Genomic DNA, 24,415 nt, shown 5'->3' with positions numbered 1-24,415 from the left:
CCCGATATACAGAGGTGATGGCAGGAGAATGGTTGGAGACCCAAGGTCTGACACATAATATAAGGAGCAACAGGTGGTTACATTGGAATTGATTTTGGATGTCATAAATTAAAACTGAAATTCAACACAAAAATGAGGCACCATTTCAAAACTCCCCCTTCTTTTTGGGGTCTCCTTTGCCATGCCCTGCTAGTTTTTTTTTTTGCCCAAAGGAACTCGCTCAGAGGACAATAGAACTCCCTCTCAACATGCTAGATTCTAGTGCTTGTTTAGAATAGACTTATACAATTTGATTGAGAATCCAGCAATAGGAAGAGAGCAGAGTGTTTGATTTCTTACAATTCAAAGCATGTACTCACATTACAACTTTAGCATGTAATCAAGCTTGCATTCTCGAGAGAGATCTGTCCCCGTATGGCAGGATTCCCTCCACTGGTTAACATCCAATCCAAACTGGTGAATTTAATAACTAGTGAATCTTTATGCTCCCTCTCAACATGCTAGATTCTAGTGCTTGTTTAGAATAAACATATACAATTTGATTGAGAATCCAGCAATAGGAAGAGAGTAGAGTGTTTGATTTCTTACAATTCAAAGCATGTACTCACATTAAAACTTTAGCATGTAATCAAGCTTGCATTCCCGAGAGAGATCCGTCCTCAGATGGCAAGATTCCCTCGACTGGTTAACAACCAATCCAACCTGGTGAATCTTTATGCTCCTTGTACACTTGCTCCAAGTCTTGCAATAGTCATCCAACAAAAGAGAAACAAACAATGCCCTCACTAAGGCATAACCAATTCAAGAAGCGTTTGTGATTAATTGTTGGACTGTTTGCATGTATAGAGTAAAACTGAATAGGAGAATGTATCGGAATGATAAAGAGAAAGTAGAGGCCCGAGGCAATGCAACCAATATGCAAGGGAATGATGATAATCCCATCATATGCACAAGAATTTTACCCTAAACCCTGTCTTCTCTGAAAACCTCTTATGCACTTGGCCAAATTGATCAATAAATGCACAATTGTGTAGAGGAGATCAAGGGAAGAGGGATTATGAATTGAAAAGTCAAGAAATCCCACAATAAGTCCTAATTTTGAAGGTAACTTCCCCGATATACAGAGGCGATGGCAAGGAGAATGGTTGGAGACCCAAGGTCTGAGATGGAACATACGGAGCAACAGGTGGTTACAATGGAATTGCTTTTTGATGTCATAAATTAAAATTGAAATTCAACGAAAGAATGAGGCACCATTTCTAAACTCCCCCTTCTTTTTGGGGGTCTCCTTTGCCACGCTTGCTAGATTTTTTTTCTTTGCTCAAAGGAACTCGCTCAAAGGACAATAGACCTCCCTCTCAACATGCTAGATTCTAGTGCTTGTTTAGAATAAACATATACAATGTAGCAATGTGAAGAGAGTAGAGTGTTTGATTTCTTACAATTCAAAGCATGTACTCACATTACAACTTTAGCATGTAATCAAGCGTACATTATGCTCCTTGTACACTTTCTCCAAGGCTTGCAATAGTCATCCAACCAAAGAGAAACGAACAATGCCCTCACCAAGGCATAACCAATGCAAGAAGCATTAGTGATCAATTGTTGGATTTTTTGCATGTATAGAGTAAAACTGATTAGGAAAATGTGTGGGAATGATAAAGAGAAAGTAGAGGCTCAAGGCAATGCAACCAATATGCAAGGTAATGATGAGAATCCCATCATATGCACAAGAATTTTACCCTAAACCCCGTCTTCTCTCAAAACCCTAATGCACTTTGCCAAATAGATCAAGAAATGCACAATTGTGTAGAGGAGATCAAGGGAAGAAGGATTATGGATTGAAAAGTCAAGAAATCCAACAATAATTTCTAATTTTGAAGGTAACTTCCCCGATATACAGAGGTGATGGCAGGAGAATGGTTGGAGACCCAAGGTCTGACAGATAATATAAGGAGCAACAGGTGGTTACATTGGAATTGATTTTGGATGTCATAAATTAAAATTGAAATTCAACACAAAAATGAGGCACCATTTCTAAACTCCCCCTTCTTTTTGGGGTCTCCTTTGCCATGCCCTGCTATTTTTTTTTTTGCTCAAAGGAACTCGCTCAGAGGACAATAGAACTCCCTCTCAACATGCTAGATTCTAGTGCTTGTTTAGAATAGACTTATACAATTTGATAGAGAATCCAGCAATAGGAAGAGAGTAGAGTGTTTGATTTCTTACAATTCAAAGCATGTACTCACATTACAACTTTAGCATGTAATCAAGCTTGCATTCTCGAGAGAGATCTGTCCGCGGATGGCAAGATTCCCTCCACTGGTTAACATCCAATCCAACCTGGTGAATTTAATAACTAGCGTTTGTGATTAATTGTTGGACTGTTTGCATGTATAGAGTAAAACTGAATAGGAGAATGTGTGGGAATGATAAAGAGAAAGTAGAGGCTCGAGGCAATGCAACCAATATGCAAGGGAATGATGATAATCCCATCATATGCACAAGAATTTTACCCTAAACCCGGTCTTCTGTGAAAACCTCTTATGCACTTGGCCAAATTGATCAGTAAATGCACAATTGTGTAGAGGAGATCAAGGGCAGAGGGATTATGAATTGAAAAGTCAAGAAATCCCACAATCAGTCCTAATTTTGAAGGTAACTTCCCCGATATACAGAGGCGATGGCAAGGAGAATGGTTGGAGACCCAAGGTTTGAGATGGAACATACGGAGCAACAGGTGGTTACATTGGAATTGATTTTTGATGTCATAAATTAAAATTGAAATTCAACGGAAGAATGAGGCACCATTTTTAAACTCCCCCTTCTTTTTGGGGTCTCCTTTGCTACGCTTGCTAGATTTTTTTCTTTGCTCAAAGGAACTCGCTCAGAGGACAATAGAACTCCCTCTCAACATGCTAGATTCTTGTGCTTGTTTAGAATAAACATTTACAATTTGATTTAGAATCCAGCAATGTGAAGAGAGTAGAGTGTTTGATTTTTTACAATTGAAAGCATGTACTCACATTATTACAACTTCAGCATGTAATCAAGCTTGCACTATGCTCCTTGTACACCTTCTCCAAGGCTTACAATCGTCTTCCAACCAAAGGGAAACGAACAATGCCCTTACCAAGGCGGCATAACCAATGCAAGAAGCATTGGTGATTAATTGTTAGATTTTTTGCATGTATAGAGCAAAATTGATTAGGAAAATGTGTGGGAATGATAAAGAGAAAGTAGAGGCTCGAGGCAATGCAACCAATATGCAAGGGAATGATGACAATCCCATCATATGCACAAGAACTTTACCCTAAACCCCGTCTTCTCTCAAAACCCTAATGCACTTGGCCAAATTGATCAAGAAATGCATAAATGTGTAGAGGAGATCAAGGGAAGAAGGATTATGGATTGAAAAGTCAAAAAATCCAACAATAATTTCTAATTTTGAACGTAACTTCCCTGATATGCAGAGGCGATGGCAAGGAGAATGGTGGGAGACCCAAGGTCTGAGAAGAAGGAACATACGGAGCGACAGGTGGTTACATTGGAATTGATTCTGGATGTCATAAATTAAAATTGAAATTCAACGTAAGAATGAGGGACCATTTCTAAACTCTCTCTTCTTTTTGGGGTCTCCTTTGCCATGCCATGCTAGATCTTTTTTTTGCTCAAAGGAACTTTCTCAGAGGACAATAGAACTCCCTCTCAACAAGCTAGATTCTAGTGCTTGTTTTAAATAAACTTATACAATTTAATTGAGAATCCAGCAATGTGAAGAGAGCAGAGTGTTTGATTTCTTACAATTCAAAGCATATACTCACAACATAACTTTAGCATGTAATCATGCTTGCATTATGCTCAAAGGAACTCGCTCAAAGGACAATAGAACTCCCTCTCAACATGCTAGATTCTAGTGCTTGTTTAGAATAAACTTATACAATTTGATTGAGAATCCAGCAATGTGAAGAGAGTAGAGTGTTTTATTTCTTAAAATTCAAAACATGTACTCACATTACAACTTTAGCATGTAATCAAGCTTGCATTACGCTCCTTGTACACTTGCTCCAAGGCTTGCTTGCAATAGTCATCCAACCAAAGAGAAACGAACAATGGCCTCACCAAGGCATAACCAATGCAAGAAGCATTAGTGACTAATTGTTGGATTTTTTGCATGTATAGAGTGAAACTGATCAGGAAAATGTGTGGGAATGATAAAGAGAAAGTAGAGGCTCAAGGAAATGCAACGAACATGCAAGGGAATGATGACAATCCCATCATATGCATAAAAACTTTACCCTAAACCCCGTCTTTTCTCAAAGCCCTAATGCACTTGGCCAAATTGATCATCACGAAATGCACAACTGTGTAAAGGAGATCAAAGGAAGAAGGATTATGGATTGAAAATTCAAGAAATCCAACAATAATTCCTAATTTTGAAGGTAACTTCCCCGATATATAGAGGTGATGGCAGGAGAATGGTTGGAGACCCAAGGTCTGACACATAATATAAGGAGCAACAGGTGGTTACATTGGAATTGATTTTGGATGTCATAAATTAAAACTGAAATTCAACACAAAAATGAGGCACCATTTCTAAACTCCCCCTTCTTTTTGGGGTCTCCTTTGCCATGCCCTGCTAGTTTTTTTTTTGCTCAAAGGAACTCGCTCAGAGGACAATAGAACTCCCTCTCAACATGCTAGATTCTAGTGCTTGTTTAGAATAGACTTATACAATTTGATTGAGAATCCAGCAATGTGAAGAGAGCAGAGTGTTTGATTTCTTACAATTCAAAGCATATACTCACAACATAACTTTAGCATGTAATCATGCTTGCATTATGCTCAAAGGAACTCGCTCAAAGGACAATAGAACTCCCTCTCAACATGCTAGATTCTAGTGCTTGTTTAGAATAAACTTATACAATTTGATTGAGAATCCAGCAATGTGAAGAGAGTAGAGTGTTTTATTTCTTAAAATTCAAAACATGTACTCACATTACAACTTTAGCTTGTAATCAAGCTTGCATTACGCTCCTTGTACACTTGCTCCAAGGCTTGCTTGCAATAGTCATCCAACCAAAGAGAAACGAACAATGGCCTCACCAAGGCATAACCAATGCAAGAAGCATTAGTGACTAATTGTTGGATTTTTTTGCATGTATAGAGTGAAACTGATCAGGGAAATGTGTGGGAATGATAAAGAGAAAGTAGAGGCTCGAGGAAATGCAACGAACATGCAAGGGAATGATGAGAATCCCATCATATGCACAAAAACTTTACCCTAAACCCCGTCTTTTCTCAAAGCCCTAATGCACTTGGCCAAATTGATCACGAAATGCACAACTGTGTAAAGGAGATCAAAGGAAGAAGGATTATGGATTGAAAAGTCAAGAAATCCAACAATAATTCCTAATTTTGAAGGTAACTTCCCCGATATATAGAGGTGATGGCAGGAGAATGGTTGGAGACCCAAGGTCTGACACATAATATAAGGAGCAACAGGTGGTTACATTGGAATTGATTTTGGATGTCATAAATTAAAACTGAAATTCAACACAAAAATGAGGCACCATTTCTAAACTCCCCCTTCTTTTTGGGGTCTCCTTTGCCATGCCCTGCTAGTTTTTTTTTTTGCTCAAAGGAACTCGCTCAGAGGACAATAGAACTCCCTCTCAACATGCTAGATTCTAGTGCTTGTTTAGAATAGACTTATACAATTTGATTGAGAATCCAGCAATGTGAAGAGAGCAGAGTGTTTGATTTCTTACAATTCAAAGCATGTACTCACATTACAGCTTTAGCATGTAATCAAGCTTGCATTCTCGAGAGAGATCTGTCCCCAGATGGCAAGATTCCCTCCACTGGTTAACATCCAATCCAACCAGGTGAATTTAATAACTAGTGAACCTTTATGCTCCCTCTCAACATGCTAGATTCTAGTGCTTGTTTAGAATAAACATATACAATTTGATTGAGAATCCAGCAATAGGAAGAGAGTAGAGTGTTTGATTTCTTACAATTCAAAGCATGTACTCACATTACAACTTTAGCATGTAATCAAGCTTGCATTTCCGAGAGAGATCCGTCCTTAGATGGCAAGATTCCCCTGACTGGTTAACTACCAATCCAACTTGGTGAATCTTTATGCTCCTTGTACACTTGCTCCAAGTCTTGCAATAGTCATCGAACAAAAGAGAAACAAACAATGCCCTCACTAAGGTATAACCAATTCAAGAAGCGTTTGTGATTAATTTTTGGACTGTTTGCATGTATAGAGGAAAACTGAATAGGAGAATATATCGGAATGATAAAGAGAAAGTAGAGGCCCGAGGCAATGCAACCAATATGCAAGGGAATGATGATAATCCCATCATATGCATAAGAATTTTACCCTAAACCCTGTCTTCTCTGAAAACCTCTTATGCACTTGGCCAAATTGATCAATAAATGCACAATTGTGTAGAGGAGATCAAGGAAAGAGGGATTATGAATTGAAAAGTCAAGAAATCCCACAATAAGTCCTAATTTTGAAGGTAACTTCCCCGATATACAGAGGCGATGGCAAGGAGAATGGTTGGAGACCCAAGGTCTGAGATGGAACATACGGAGCAACAGGTGGTTACAATGGAATTGCTTTTTGATGTCATAAATTAAAATTGAAATTCAACGAAACAATGAGGCACCATTTCTAAACTCCCCCTTCTTTTTGGGGGTCTCCTTTGCCAGATTTTTTTCTTTGCTCAAAGGAACTCGCTCAAAGGACAATAGACCTCCCTCTCAACATGCTAGATTCTAGTGCTTGTTTAGAATAAACATATACAATTTGATTGAGAATCCAGCAATGTGAAGAGAGTAGAGTGTTTGATTTCTTATAATTCAAAGCATGTACTCACATTACAACTTTAGCATGTAATCAAGCTTACATTATGCTCCTTGTACACTTTCTCCAAGGCTTGCACTAGTCATCCAACCAAAGAGAAACGAACAATGCCCTCACCAAGGCATAACCAATGCAATAGGCATCAGTGATCAATTGTTGGATTTTTTGCATGTATAGAGTAAAACTGATTAGCAAAATGTGTGGGAATGATAAAGAGAAAGTAGAGGCTCGAGGCAATGCAACCAATATGCAAGGTAATGATGAGAATCCCATCATATGCACAAGAATTTTACCCTAAACTCCATCTTCTCTCAAAACCTAATGCACTTTGCCAAATAGATCAAGAAATGCACAATTGTGTAGAGGAGATCAAGGGAAGAAGGATCATGGATTGAAAAGTCAAGAAATCCAACAATAATTCCTAATTTTGAAGATAACTTCCCCGATATACAGAGGTGATGGTAGGAGAATGGTTGGAGACCCAAGGTCTGACACATAATATAAGGAGCAACAGGTGGTTACATTGAAATTGATTTTGGATATCATAAATTAAAATTGAAATTCAACACAAAAATGAGGCACCATTTCTAAACTCTCCCTTCTTTTTGGGGTCTCCTTTGCCATGCCCTGCTATTTTTTTTTTTGCTCAAAGGAACTCGCTCAGAGGACAATAGAACTCCCTCTCAACATGCTAGATTCTAGTGCTTGTTTAGAATAGACTTATACAATTTGATTGAGAATCCAGCAATAGGAAGAGAGTAGAGTGTTTGATTTCTTACAATTCAAAGCATGTACTCACATTACAGCTTTAGCATGTAATCAAGCTTGCATTCTCGAGAGAGATCTGTCCCCGGATGGCAAGATTCCCTCCACTGGTTAACATCCAATCCAACCTAGTAAATTTAATAACTAGCGTTTGTGATTAATTGTTGGACTGTTTGCATGTATAGAGTAAAACTGAATAGGAGAATGTGTGGGAATGATAAAGAGAAAGTAGAGGCTTGAGGCAATGCAACCAATATGCAAGGGAATGATGATAATCCCATCATATGTACAAGAATTTTACCCTAAACCCTGTCTTCTCTGAAAACCTCTTATGCACTTGGCCAAATTGATCAATAAATGCACAATTGTGTAGAGGAGATTAAGGGAAGAGGGATTATGAATTGAAAAGTCAAGAAATCCCACAATAAGTCCTAATTTTGAAGGTAACTTCCCCGATATACAGAGGCAATGGCAAGGAGAATGGTTGGAGACCCAAGGTCTGGGATGGAACATACGGAGCAACAGGTGGTTACATTGGAATTGATTTTTGATGTCATAAATTAAAATTGAAATTCAACGGAAGAATGAGGCACCATTTTTAAACTCCCCCTTCTTTTTGGGGTCTCCTTTGCCACGCTTGCTAGATTTTTTTCTTTGCTCAAAGGAACTCGCTCAGAGGACAATAGAACTCCCTCTCAACATGCTAGATTCTAGTGCTTGTTTAGAATAAACATATGCAATTTGATTGAGAATCCAGTAATGTGAAGAGAGTAGAGTGTTTGATTTTTTACAATTGAAAGTATGTACTCACATTATTACAACTTTAGCATGTAATCAAGCTTGCATTATGCTCCTTGTACACCTTCTCCAAGGCTTGCAATAGTCATCCAACCAAAGAGAAACGAGCAATGCCCTCACCAAGGCGGCATAAACAATGCAAGAAGCATTAGTGATTAATTGTTAGATGTTTTGCATGTATAGAGCAAAATTGATTAAGAAAATGTGTGGGAATGATAAAGAGAAAGTAGAGGCTTGAGGCAATGCAACCAATATGCAAGGGAATGATGACAATCCCATCATATGCACAAGAACTTTACCCTAAACCCCGTCTTCTCTCAAAACCCTAATGCACTCGGCCAAATTGATCAAGAAATGCACAATTGTGTAGAGGAGATCAAGGGAAGGATTATGGATTGAAAAGTTAGGAAATCCAACAATAATATCTAATTTTGAACATAACTTCCCTGATATGCAGAGGCGATGGCAAGGAGAATGGTTGGAGACCCAAGGTCTGATAAGAAGGAACATACAAAGCGACACGTGGTTACATTGGAATTGATTCTGGATGTCATAAATTAAAATTGAAATTCAACGTAAGAATGAGGGACCATTTCTAAACTCCCTCTTCTTTTTGCGGTCTACTTTGCCACGCCCTGCTAGATCTTTTGTTTTCTCAAAGCAACTTTCTCAGAGGACAATAGAACTCCCTCTCAACATGCTAGATTCTAGTGCTTGTTTAAAATAAACTTATACAATTTAATTGAGAATCCAGCAATGTGAAGAGATTAGAGTGTTTGATTTCTTATAATTCAAAGCATATACTCACAATATAACTTTAGCTTGTAATCAAGCTTGCATTATGCTCCGTGTACACTTGCTCCAAGGCTTGGAAGAGTCATCCAACCAAACAGAAATAAACAATGCCCTCACCAAGGCATAACCAATGCAAGAAGCATTAGTGATTAATTGTTGGATTTTTTGCATGTATAGAGTAAAATTGATTAGGAAAATGTGTGGGAATAATAAAGAGTAAGTAGAGGCTTGAGGTAATGCAACCAATATGCAAGAGAATGATGAGAATCCCATCATATGCATAACCTAAACCCCGCCTTCTCTCAAAACCCTAATGCACTTGGCCAAATTAATCAAGAAATACACAATTGTGTAGAGGAGATCAAGGGAAGTAGGATAATGGATTGGAAAGTCAAGAAATCCCACAATAATTTCTAATTTTGAAGGTAACTTCCCCGATATGTAGACACGACGGCAAGGAGAATGGTTGGAGACCCAGACCTGAGAAGGAACATACGGAGCAACAGGTGGTTACATTGGAATTGATTTTGAATGTCATAAATTAAAATTGAAATTCAACGAAAGAATGAGGCATCATTTCTTAAAATTCAAAGCAATGTACTCACATTACAACTTTTGCATATAATCTAGCTTGCATTACGCTCCTTGTACACGTGCTCCAAGGCTTGCAAAAGCCATTCAACCAAAGAGAAACGAACAATGTCCTCACCAAGGCATAACCAATGCAAGAAGCATTAGTGATTAATTGTTGGACACTTTGCATGTATAGAGTGAAACTGATTAGGAAAATGTGTGGGAATGATAAAGAGAAAGTAGAGGCTCGAGGCAATGCAACCAATATGCAAGGGAATGATGAGAATCCAATCATATGCACAAGAACTTTACCCTAAACCCCCTCTTCTCTCAAAACCCTAGTGAACTTGGCCAAATTGATCAAGAAATGCACAATTGTGTAGAGGAGATCAAGGATGAAGGATTATGGATTGAAAAGTCAAGAAATCCCACTATATCTCCTAATTTCGAAGGTAACTGCCTTGATATACAGAGGCAATGGCAAGGAGAATGGTTGGAGACCCAAGGTCTCAGATGGAACATAGGAAGCAACAGGTGGTTACATTGAAATTGATTTTGGATGTCATAAATTAAAATTAAAATTCAACGGAAGAATGAGGCACCATTTCTAAACTCCCCCTTCTTTTTGGGGTCTCCTTTGCCATGCCCTGCTGGATTTTTTTGTTTGCTCAAAGAAACTCGCTTAGAGGACAATAGAACTCGCTCTCAACATGTTAGAAAGTTTTATGAACTTATACAATTTGATTTAGAATCCAGCAATGTGAAGCGAGTAGAGTGTTTGATTTCTTACAATTCAAAGCATGTACTCACATTACAACTTTAGCATGTAATTAAGCTTGCATTATGCTCCTTGTACACTTGCTCCAAGGCTTGCAATAGTCATCCAACCAAAGAGAAATGAACAATGCCCTCACCAAGGCAAGAAGCATTAGTGATTAATTGTTGGATTTTTTGCATGTATAGAGTAAAACTCATTAGGAGAATGTGTGGGAATGATAATAAGAAAGTGGAGGCTCGACGCAATGCAACCAATATGGAAGGCAATGATGAGAATCCCATCATATGCATAAGAATTTTACCCTAAATCCCGAATTCTCTCAAAACCCTAATGCACTTGCCCAAATTGATCAAGAAATGCACAATTGTATGGAGGAGATCGAGGGAAGAAGGATTATGGATTGAAAAGTCAAGAAGTCCCACAATAATTCCTAATTTTGAAGGTAGCTTCCCCGATATACATAGGCGATGGCAAGGAGAATGGTTGGAGACCCAGCGTGAGAGGGAACATACGGAGAAACAGGTGGTTACATTGGAATTGATTTTGGATGTCATAAATTAAAATTAAAATTCAATGGAAGAATGAGGCACCATTTCCAAACTCGCCCTTCTTTTTGGGGTCTCCTTTGCCACGCTCTAGTAGATTTTTTTGTTTGCTCAAAGGAACTCGCTCAGAGGAAAATAGAACTTGATCTCAACATGCTAGATTCTAGTGCTTGTTTAAAAAAAACTTATGCAATTTGATTGAGAATCCAGCAATGTGAAGAGAGTAGAGTGTTTGATTTGTTACAATTCAAAGCATGTACTCACATTACAACTTTAGCATATAATCAAGCTTACATTATGCTCCTTGTACACTTTCTCCAAGGCTTGCAATAGTCATCCAACCAAAGAGAAATGAACAATGCCCTCACCAAGGCATAACCAATGCAAGAAGCATTAGTGATTAATTGTTGGATTTTTTGCATGTATGGAGTAAAACTGATTAGGAAAATGTGTGGGAATGATAAAGAGAAAGTAGAGGCTCGAGGCAATGCAACCAATATGCAAGGGAATGATGAGAATCCAATCATATGCACAAGAATTTTACCCTAAACCCCATAACCCTAATGCACTTGGCCAAATAGATCAAGAAATGCACAATTGTGTAGCGGAGATCAAGGGAAGAAGGATTATGGATTGAAAAGTCAAGAAATCCAACAATAATTCCTAATTTTGAAGGTAACTTCCCCGATATACAGAGGTGATGGCAGGAGAATGGTTGGAGACCCAAGGTCTGACACATAATGTAAGGAGCAACAGGTGGTTACATTGGAATTGACTTTGGATGTCATAAATTAAAATTGAAATTCAACATAAAAATGAGGCACCATTTCTAAACTCCCCCTTCTTTTTGGGGGCTCCTTTGCCATGCCCTGCTAGTTTTTTTTTTTGCTCAAAGGAACTCGCTCAGAGGACAATAGAACTCCCTCTCAACATGCTAGATTCTAGTGCTTGTTTAGAATAGACTTATACAATTTCATTGAGAATCCAGCAATGTGAAGAGAGTAGAGTGTTTGATTTCTTACAATTCAAAGCATGTACTCACATTACAACTTTAGCATGTAATCAAGCTTGCATTCTCGAGAGAGATCTGTCCCCGGATAGTAAGATTCCCTCCACTGGTTAACATCTAATCCAGCTTAATGAATTTAATAACTAGCGTTTGTGATTAATTGTTGGACTGTTTGCATGTATAGAGTAAAACTGAATAGGAGAATGTGTGGGAATGATAAAGAGAAAGTAGAGGCTCGAGGCAATGCAACCAATATGCAAGGGAATGATGATAATCCCATCATATGCACAAGAATTTTACCCTAAACCCGGTCTTCTGTGAAAACCTCTTATGCACTTGGCCAAATTGATCAATAAATGTACAATTGTGTAGAGGAGATCAAGGGAAGAGGGATTATGAATTGAAAAGTCAAGAAATCCCACAATAAGTCTTAATTTTGAAGGTAACTTCCCCGATATACAGAGGCGATGGCAAGGAGAATGGTTGGAGACCCAAGGTCTGAGATGGAACATACGGAGCAACAGGTGGTTACATTGGAATTGATTTTTGATGTCATAAATTAAAATTGAAATTCAACGGAAGAATGAGGCACCATTTTTAAACTCCCCCTTCTTTTTGGGGTCTCCTTTGCCACGCTTGCTAGATTTTTTTCTTTGCTCAAAGGAACTCGCTCAGAGGACAATAGAACTCCCTCTCAACATGCTAGATTCTTGTGCTTGTTTAGAATAAACATATACAATTTGATTTAGAATCCAGCAATGTGAAGAGAGTAGAGTGTTTGATTTTTTACAATTCAAAGCATGTACTCACATTATTACAACTTTAGCATGCAATCAAGCTTGCATTATGCTCCTTGTACACCTTCTCCAAGGCTTACAATCGTCATCCAACCAAAGGGAAATGAACAATGCCCTCACCAAGGCGGCATAACCAATGCAAGAAGCATTGGTGATTAATTGTTAGATTTTTTGGATGTATAGAGCAAAATTGATTAGGAAAATGTGTGGGAATGATAAAGAGAAAGTAGAGGCTCAAGGCAATGCAACCAATATGCAAGGGAATGATGACAATCCCATCATATGCACAAGAACTTTACCCTAAACCCGGTCTTCTCTCAAAACCCTAATGCACTTGGCCAAATTGATCAAGAAATGCATAAATGTGTAGAGGAGATCAAGGAAAGAAGGATTATGAATGGAAAAGTCAAGAAATCCAACAATAATTTCTAATTTTGAACGTAACTTCCCTGATATGCAAAGGCGATGGCAAGGAGAATGGTGGGAGACCCAAGGTCTGAGAAGAAGGAACATACGGAGCGACATTGGAATTGATTCTGGATGTCATAAATTAAAATTGAAATTCAACGTAAGAATGAGGGACCATTTCTAAACTCTCTTTTCTTTTTGGGGTCCCCTTTGCCATGCCCTGCTAGATCTTTTTTTTGCTCAAAGGAACTTTCTCAGAGGACAATAGAACTCCCTCTCAACAAGCTAGATTCTAGTGCTTGTTTTAAATAAACTTATAACATTTAATTGAGAATCCAGCAATGTGAAGAGAGTAGAGTGTTTGATTTCTTACAATTCAAAGCATATACTCACAACACAACTTTAGCATGTAATCAAGCTTGCATTATGCTCAAAGGAACTCGCTCAAAGGACAATAGAACTCCCTCTCAACATGCTAGATTCTAGTGCTTGTTTAGAATAAACTTATACAATTTGATTGAGAATCCAGCAATGTGAAGAGAGTAGAGTGTTTTATTTCTTAAAATTCAAAACATGTACTCACATTACAACTTTAGCATGTAATCAAGCTTGCATTACGCTCCTTGTACACTTGATCCAAGGCTTGCTTGCAATAGTCATCCAACCAAAGAGAAACGAACAATGGCCTCACCAATGCAAGAAGCATTAGTGATTAATTGTTGGATTTTTTGCATGTATAGAGTGAAACTGATTAGGAAAATGTATGGGAATGATAAAGAGAAAGTAGAGGCTCGAGGAAATGCAACGAACATGCAAGGGAATGATGAGAATCCAATCATATGCACAAAAACTTTACCCTAAACCCCGTCTTTTCTTAAAGCCCTAATGCACTTGGCCAAATTGATCAAGAAATGCACAATTGTGTAGAGGAGATCAAAGGAAGAAGGATTATGGATTGAAAAGTCAAGAAATCCAACAATAATTCCTAATTTTGAAGGTAACTTCCCCGATATACAGAGGTGATGGCAGGAGAATGGTTGGAGACCCAAGGTCTGACACATTATATAAGGAGCAACAGGTGGTTACATTGGAATTGATTTTGGATGTCATAAATTAAAACTGAAATTCAACACAAAAATGAGGCACCATTTCTAAACTCCCCCTTCTTTTTGGGGTCTCCTTTGCCATGCCCTGCTAGTTTTTTTTTTTGCTCAAAGGAACTTGCTCAGAGGACAATAGAACTCCCTCTCAACATGCTAGATTCTAGTGCTTGTTTAGAATAGACTTATACAATTTGATTGAGAGTCCAGCAATAGGAAGAGAGCAGAGTGTTTGATTTCTTACAATTCAAAGCATGTACTCACATTACAGCTTTAGCATGTAATCAAGCTTGCATTCTCGAGAGAGATCTGTCCCCAGATGGCAAGATTCCCTCCACTGGTTAACATCCAATCCAACCTGGTGAATTTAATAACTAGTGAATCTTTATGCTCCCTCTCAACATGCTAGATTCTAGTGCTTGTTTAGAATAAACATATACAATTTGATTGAGAATCCAGCAATAGGAAGAGAGTAGAGTGTTTGATTTCTTACAATTCAAAGCATGTACTCACATTACAACTTTAGCATGTAATCAAGCTTGCATTCCCGAGAGAGATCCGTCCTTAGATGGCAAGATTCCCTCGACTGGTTAACAACCAATCCAACCTGGTGAATCTTTATGCTCCTTGTACACTTGCTCCAAGTCTTGCAATAGTCATCCAACAAAAGAGAAACAAACAATGCCCTCACTAAGGTATAACCAATTCAAGAAGCGTTTGTGATTAATTGTTGGACTGCTTGCATGTATAGAGTAAAATTGAATAGGAGAATGTGTGGGAATGATAAAGAGAAAGTAGAGGCCCAAGGCAATGCAACCAATATGCAAGGGAATGATGATAATCCCATCATATGCACAAGAATTTCACCCTAAACCCTGTCTTCTCTGAAAACCTCTTATGCACTTGGCCAAATTGATCAATAAATGCACAATTGTGTAGAGGAGATCAAGGAAAGAGGGATTATGAATTGAAAAGTCAAGAAATCCCACAATAAGTCTTAATTTTGAAGGTAACTTCCCCGATATACAGAGGCGATGGCAAGGAGAATGGTTGGAGACCCAAGGTCTGAGATGGAACATACGGAGCAACAGGTGGTTACATTGGAATTGATTTTTGATGTCATAAATTAAAATTGAAATTCAACGGAAGAATGAGGCACCATTTTTAAACTCCCCCTTCTTTTTGGGGTCTCCTTTGCCACGCTTGCTAGATTTTTTTCTTTGCTCAAAGGAACTCGCTCAGAGGACAATAGAACTCCCTCTCAACATGCTAGATTCTTGTGCTTGTTTAGAATAAACATATACAATTTGATTTAGAATCCAGCAATGTGAAGAGAGTAGAGTGTTTGATTTTTTACAATTGAAAGCATGCACTCACATTATTACAACTTTAGCATGTAATCAAGCTTGCATTATGCTCCTTGTACACCTTCTCCAAGGCTTGCAATAGTCATCCAACCAAAGAGAAACGAACAATGCCCTCACCAAGGCGGCATAAACAATGCAAGAAGCATTAGTGATTAATTGTTAGATGTTTTGCATGTATAGAGCAAAATTGATTAAGAAAATGTGTGGGAATGATAAAGAGAAAGTAGAGGCTCGAGGCAATGCAACCAATATGCAAGGGAATGATGACAATCCCATCATATGCACAAGAACTTTACCCTAAACCCCGTCTTCTCTCAAAACCCTAATGCACTCGGCCAAATTGATCAAGAAATGCACAATTGTGTAGAGGAGATCAAGGGAAGGATTATGGATTGAAAAGTTAGGAAATCCAACAATAATATCTAATTTTGAACATAACTTCTCTGATATGCAGAGGTGATGGCAAGGAGAATCGTTGGAGACCCAAGGTCTGAGAAGAAGGAACATACAGAGCGACACGTGGTTACATTGGAATTGATTCTGGATGTCATAAATTAAAATTGAAATTCAACGTTAGAATGAGGGACCATTTCTAAACTCCCTCTTCTTTTTGCGGTCTACTTTGCCACGCCCTGCTAGATCTTTTGTTTGCTCAAAGCAACTTTCTTAGAGGACAATAGAACTCCCTCTCAACATGCTAGAATCTAGTGCTTGTTTGAAATAAACTTATACAATTTAATTGAGAATCCAGCAATGTGAAGAGAGTAGAGTGTTTGATTTCTTATAATTCAAAGCATATACTCACAATATAACTTTAGCATGTAATCAAGCTTGCATTATGCTCCGTGTACACTTGCTCCAAGGCTTGGAAGAGTCATCTAACCAAACAGAAATAAACAATGCCCTCACCAAGGCATAACCCCGCCTTCTCTCAAAACCCTAATGCACCTGGCCAAATTAATCAAGAAATACACAATTGTGTAGAGGAGATCAAGGGAAGTAGGATAATGGATTGGAAAGTCAAGAAATCCCACAATAATTTCTAATTTTGAAGGTAACTTCCCCGATATGTAGACACGACGGCAAGGAGAATGGTTGGAGACCCAGACCTGAGAAGGAACATACGGAGCAATAGGTGGTTACATTGGAATTGATTTTGAATGTCATAAATTAAAATTGAAATTCAACGAAAGAATGAGGCACCATTTCTTAAAATTCAAAGCAATGTACTCACATTACAACTTTTGCATATAATCTAGCTTGCATTACGCTCCTTGTACACGTGCTCCAAGGCTTGCAAAAGTCATTCAACCAAAGAGAAACGAACAATGTCCTCACCAAGGCATAACCAATGCAAGAAGCATTAGTGATTAATTGTTGGACACTTTGCATGTATAGAGTGAAACTGATTAGGAAAATGTGTGGGAATGATAAAGAGAAAGTAGAGGCTCGAGGCAATGCAACCAATATGCAAGGGAATGATGAGAATCCAATCATATGCACAAGAACTTTACCCTAAACACCCTCTTCTCTCAAAACCCTAGTGCACTTGGCCAAATTGATCAAGAAATGCACAATTGTGTAGAGGAGATCAAGGATGAAGGATTATGGATTGAAAAGTCAAGAAATCCCACTATATCTCCTAATTTTGAAGGTAACTGCCTTGATATACAGAGGCAATGGCAAGGAGAATGGTTGGAGACCCAAGGTCTGAGATGGAACATAGGAAGCAACAGGTGGTTACATTGGAATTGATTTTGGATGTCATAAATTAAAATTAAAATTCAACGGAAGAATGAGGCACCATTTCTAAACTCCCCCTTCTTTTTGGGGTCTCCTTTGCCATGCCCTGCTGGATTTTTTTGTTTGCTCAAAGAAACTCGCTTAGAGGACAATAGAACTCGCTCTCAACATGTTAGAAAGTTTTATGAACTTATACAATTTGATTTAGAATCCAGCAATGTGAAGCGAGTAGAGTGTTTGATTTCTTACAATTCAAAGCATGTACTCACAATACAACTTTAGCATGTAATTAAGCTTGCATTATGCTCCTTGTACACTTGCTCCAAGGCTTGCAATAGTCATCCAACCAAAGAGAAATGAACAATGCCCTCACAAAGGCAAGAAGCATTAGTGATTAACTGTTGGATTTTTTGCATGTATAGAGTAAAACTCATTAGGAGAATGTGTGGGAATGATAATAAGAAAGTGGAGGCTCGACGCAATGCAACCAATATGGAAGGCAATGATGAGAATCCCATCATATGCATAAGAATATCACCCTAAATCCCGTCTTCTCTCAAAACCCTAATGCACTTGGCCAAATTGATCAAGAAATGCACAATTGTATGGAGGAGATCAAGGGAAGAAGGATTATGGATTGAAAAGTCAAGAAGTCCCACAATAATTCCTAATTTTGAAGGTAACTTCCCCGATATACATAGGCGATGGCAAGGAGAATGGTTGGAGACCCAGCCTGAGAGGGAACATACGGAGAAACAGGTGGTTACATTGGAATTGATTTTGGATGTCATAAAATAAAATTGAAATTCAACGGAGACCCAGCCTGAGAGGGAACATACGGCGAAACAGGTGGTTACATTGGAATTGATTTTGGATGTCATAGATTAAAATTGAAATTCAACGGAAGAATGAGGCACCATTTCCAAACTCGCCCTTCTTTCTGGGGTCTCCTTTGCCACGCTCTAGTAGATTTTTTTGTTTGCTCAAAGGAACTCGCTCAGAGGAAAATAGAACTTGATCTCAACATGCTAGATTCTAGTGCTTGTTTAAAAAAAACTTATGCAATTTGATTAAGAATCCAGCAATGTGAAGAGAGTAGAGTGTTTGATTTCTTACAATTCAAAGCATGTACTCACATTACAACTTTAGCATACAATCAAGCTTACATTATGCTCCTTGTACACTTTCTCCAAGGCTTGCAATAGTCATCCAACCAAAGAGAAACGAACAATGCCCTCACCAAGGCATAACCAATGCAAGAAGCATTAGTGATTAATTGTTGGATTTCTTGCATGTATGGAGTAAAACTGATTAGGAAAATGTGTGGGAATGATAAAGAGAAAGTAGAGGCTCGAGGCAATGCAACCAATATGCAAGGGAATGATGAGAATCCAATCATATGCACAAGAATTTTACCCTAAACCCCATAACCCTAATGCACTTGGCCAAATAGATCAAGAAATGCACAATTGTGTAGCGGAGATCAAGAGAAGAAGGATTATGGATTGAAAAGTCAAGAAATCCAACAATAATTCCTAATTTTGAAGGTAACTTCCCCGATATACAGAGGTGATGGCAGGAGAATGGTTGGAGACCCAAGGTCTGACACATAATGTAAGGAGCAACAGGTGGTTACATTGGAATTGACTTTGGATGTCATAAATTAAAATTGAAATTCAACATAAAAATGAGGCACCATTTCTAAACTCCCCCTTCTTTTTGGGGTCTCCTTTGCCATGCCCTGCTAGTTTTTTTTTTTGCTCAAAGGAACTCGCTCAGAGGACAATAGAACTCCCTCTCAACATGCTAGATTCTAGTGCTTGTTTAGAATAGACTTATACAATTTCATTGAGAATCCAGCAATGTGAAGAGAGTAGAGTGTTTGATTTCTTAGAATTCAAAGCATGTACTCACATTACAACTTTAGCATGTAATCAAGCTTGCATTCTCGAGAGAGATCTGTCCCCGGATAGTAAGATTCCCTCCACTGGTTAACATCCAATCCAGCCTAATGAATTTAATAACTAGCGTTTGTGATTAATTGTTGGATTGTTTGCATGTATAGAGTAAAACTGAATAGGAGAATGTGTGGGAATGATAAAGAGAAAGTAGAGGCTCGAGGCAATGCAACCAATATGCAAGGGAATGATGATAATCCCATCATATGCACAAGAATTTTACCCTAAACCCGGTCTTCTGTGAAAACCTCTTATGCACTTGGCCAAATTGATCAATAAATGCACAATTGTGTAGAGGAGATCAAGGGAAGAGGGATTATGAATTGAAAAGTCAAGAAATCCCACAATAAGTCTTAATTTTGAAGGTAACTTTCCCGATATACAGAGGCGATGGCAAGGAGAATGGTTGGAGACCCAAGGTCTGAGATGGAACATACGGAGCAACAGGTGGTTACATTGGAATTGATTTTTGATGTCATAAATTAAAATTAAAATTCAACGGAAGAATGAGGCACCATTTTTAAACTCCCCCTTCTTTTTGGGGTCTCCTTTGCCACGCTTGCTAGATTTTTTTCTTTGCTCAAAGGAACTCGCTCAGAGGACAATAGAACTCCCTCTCAACATGCTAGATTCTTGTGCTTGTTTAGAATAAACATATACAATTTGATTTAGAATCCAGCAATGTGAAGAGAGTAGAGTGTTTGATTTTTTACAATTCAAAGCATGTACTCACATTATTACAACTTTAGCATGTAATCAAGCTTGCATTATGCTCCTTGTACACCTTCTCCAAGGCTTACAATCGTCATCCAACCAAAGGGAAACGAACAATGCCCTCACCAAGGCGGCATAACCAATACAAGAAGCATTGGTGATTAATTGTTAGATTTTTTGCATGTATAGAGCAATATTGATTAGAAAAATGTGTGGGAATGATAAAGAGAAAGTAGAGGCTCGAGGCAATGCAACCAATATGCAAGGGAATGATGACAATCCCATCATATGCACAAGAACTTTACCCTAAACCCCGTCTTCTCTCAAAACCCTAATGCACTTGGCCAAATTGATCAAGAAATGCATAAATGTGTAGAGGAGATCAAGGGAAGAAGGATTATGGATTGAAAAGTCAAGAAATCCAACAATAATTTCTAATTTTGAACGTAACTTCCCTGATATGCAGAGGCGATGGCAAGGAGAATGGTGGGAGACCCAAGGTCTGAGAAGAAGGAACATACGGAGCGACATTGGAATTGATTCTGGATGTCATAAATTAAAATTGAAATTCAACGTAAGAATGAGGGACCATTTCTAAACTCTCTCTTCTTTTTGGGGTCTCCTTTGCCATGCCCTGCTAGATCTTTTTTTTGCTCAAAGGAACTTTCTCAGAGGACAATAGAACTCCCTTTCAACATGCTAGATTCTAGTGCTTGTTTTAAATAAACTTGTACAATTTAATTGAGAATCCAGCAATGTGAAGAGAGTAGAGTGTTTGATTTCTTACAATTCAAAGCATATACTCACAACACAACTTTAGCATGTAATCAAGCTTGCATTATGGTCAAAGGAACTCGCTCAAAGGACAATAGAACTCCCTCTCAACATGATAGATTCTAGTGCTTGTTTAGAATAAACTTATACAATTTGATTGAGAATCCAGCAATGTGAAGAGAGTAGAGTGTTTTATTTCTTAAAATTCAAAACATGTACTCACATTACAACTTTAGCATGTAATCAAGCTTGCATTACGCTCCTTGTACACTTGCTCCAAGGCTTGCTTGCAATAGTCATCCAACCAAAGAGAAACGAACAATGGCCTCACCAAGGCATAACCAATGCAAGAAGCATTAGTGATTAATTGTTGGATTTTTTGCATGTATGGAGTAAAACTGATTAGGAAAATGTGTGGGAATGATAAAGAGAGAGTAGAGGCTCGAGGCAATGCAACCAATATGCAAGGGAATGATGAGAATCCAATCATATGCACAAGAATTTTACCCTAAACCCCATAACCCTAATGCACTTGGCCAAATAGATCAAGAAATGCACAATTGTGTAGAGGAGATCAAAGGAAGAAGGATTATGGATTGAAAAGTCAAGAAATCCGACAATAATTCCTAATTTTGAAGGTAACTTCCCCGATATACAGAGGTGATGGCAGGAGAATGGTTGGAGACCCAAGGTCTGACACATAATATAAGGAGCAACAGGTGGTTACATTGGAATTGATTTTGGATGTCATAAATTAAAACTGAAATTCAACACAAAAATGAGGCACCATTTCTAAACTCCCCCTTCTTTTTGGGGTCTCCTTTGCCATGCCCTGCTAGTTTTTTTTTTGCTCAAAGGAACTCGCTCAGAGGACAATAGAACTCCCTCTCAACATGCTAGATTCTAGTGCTTGTTTAGAATAGACTTATACAATTTGATTGAGAATCCAGCAATAGGAAGAGAGCAGAGTGTTTGATTTCTTACAATTCAAAGCATGTACTCACATTAGAGCTTTAGCATGTAATCAAGCTTGCATTCTCGAGAGAGATCTGTCCTCGGATGGCAAGATTCCCTCCACTGGTTAACATCCAATCCAACCTGGTGAATTTAATAACTAGTGAATCTTTATGCTCCCTCTCAACATGCTAGATTCTAGTGCTTGTTTAGAATAAACATATACAATTTGATTTAGAATCCAGCAATAGAAAGAGAGTAGAGTGTTTGATTTCTTACAATTCAAAGCATGTACTCACATTACAACTTTAGCATGTAATCAAGCTTGCATTCCCGAGAGAGATCCGTCCTCACATGGCAAGATTCCCTCGATTGGTTAACAACCAATCCAACCTAGTGAATCTTTATGCTCCTTGTACACTTGCTCCAAGTCTTGCAATAGTCATCCAACAAAAGAGAAACAAAAAATGCCCTCACTAAGGCATAACCAATTCAAGAAGCATTTGTGATTAATTGTTGGACTGTTTGCATGTATAGAGTAAAACTGAATAGGAGAATGTATCGGAATGATAAAGAGAAAGTAGAGGCCCGAGGCAATGCAACCAATATGCAAGGGAATGATGATAATCCCATCATATGCACAAGAATTTTACCCTAAACCCTGTCTTCTCTGAAAACCTCTTATGCACTTGGCCAAATTGATCAATAAATGCACAATTGTGTAGAGGAGATCAAGGGAAGAGGGATTATGAATTGAAAAGTCAAGAAATCCCACAATAAGTCCTAATTTTGAAGGTAACTTCCCCGATATACAGAGGCGATGGCAAGGAGAATGGTTGGAGACCCAAGGTCTGAGATGGAACATACGGAGCAACAGGTGGTTACAATGGAATTGCTTTTTGATGTCATAAATTAAAATTGAAATTCAACGGAAGAATGAGGCACCATTTTTAAACTCCCCCTTCTTTTTGGGGGTCTCCTTTGCCATGCTTGCTAGATTTTTTTTATTTGCTCAAAGGAACTCGCTCAAAGGACAATAGAACTCCCTCTCAACATGCTAGATTCTAGTGCTTGTTTAGAATAAACATATACAATTTGATTGAGAATCCAGCAATGTGAAGAGAGTAGAGTGTTTGATTTCTTACAATTCAAAGGATGTACTCACATTACAACTTTAGCATGTAATCAAGCTTACATTATGCTCCTTGTACACTTTCCCAAGGCTTGTAATAGTCATCCAACCAAAGAGAAACGAACAATGCCCTCACCAAGGCATAACCAATGCAAGAAGCATTAGTGATCAATTGTTGGATTTTTTGCATGAATAGAGTAAAACTGATTAGGAAAATGTGTGGGAATGATAAAGAGAAAGTAGAGGCTCGAGGCAATGCAACCAATATGCAAGGTAATGATGAGAATCCCATCATATGCACAAGAATTTTACCCTAAACCCCGTCTTCTCTCAAAACCTTAATGCACTTTGCCAAATAGATCAAGAAATGCACAATTGTGTAGAGGAGATCAAGGGAAGAAGGATTATGGATTGAAAAGTCAAGAAATCCAACAATAATTCCTAATTTTGAAGGTAACTTCCTCGATATACAGAGGTGATGGCAGGAGAATGGTTGGAGATCCAAGGTCTGACACATAATGTAAGGAGCAACAGGTGGTTACATTGGAATTGATTTTGGATGTCATAAATTAAAATTGAAATTCAACACAAAAATGAGGCACCATTTCGAAACTCCCCCTTCTTTTTGGGGTCTCCTTTGCCATGCCCTGCTAGTTTTTTTTTTTGCTCAAAGGAACTCGCTTACAGGACAATAGAACTCCCTCTCAACATGCTAGATTCTAGTGCTTGTTTAGAATAGACTTATACAATTTGATTGAGAATCCAGCAATGTGAAGAGAGTAGAGTGTTTGATTTCTTACAATTCAAAGCATGTACTCACATTACAACTTTAGCATGTAATCAAGCTTGCATTCTCGAGAGAGATCTGTCCCCGGATAGTAAGATTCCCTCCACTGGTTAACATCCAATCCAGCCTAATGAATTTAATAACTAGCGTTTGTGATTAATTGTTGGACTGTTTGCATGTATAGAGTAAAACTGAATAGGAGAATGTGTGGGAATGATAAAGAGAAAGTAGAGGCTCGAGGCAATGCAACCAATATGCAAGGGAATGATGATAATCCCATCATATGCACAAGAATTTTACCCTAAACCCGGTCTTCTGTGAAAACCTCTTATGCACTTGGCCAAATTGATCAATAAATGCACAATTGTGTAGAGGAGATCAAGGGAAGAGGGATTATGAATTGAAAAGTCAAGAAATCCCACAATAAGGCTTAATTTTGAAGGTAACTTTCTCGATATACAGAGGCGATGGCAAGGAGAATGGTTGGAGACCCAAGGTCTGAGATGGAACATACAGAGCAACAGGTGGTTACATT

Source organism: Cibotium barometz, chromosome 14, assembly GCF_041138505.1.
Source record: "Cibotium barometz isolate CiBa-2024 chromosome 14, ASM4113850v1, whole genome shotgun sequence".
NCBI classification, from domain to species: Eukaryota; Viridiplantae; Streptophyta; class Polypodiopsida; order Cyatheales; family Cibotiaceae; genus Cibotium; species Cibotium barometz.
The sequence above is the reverse complement of the archived record's forward strand: the minus strand, read 5'-3'. Positions refer to the sequence as shown.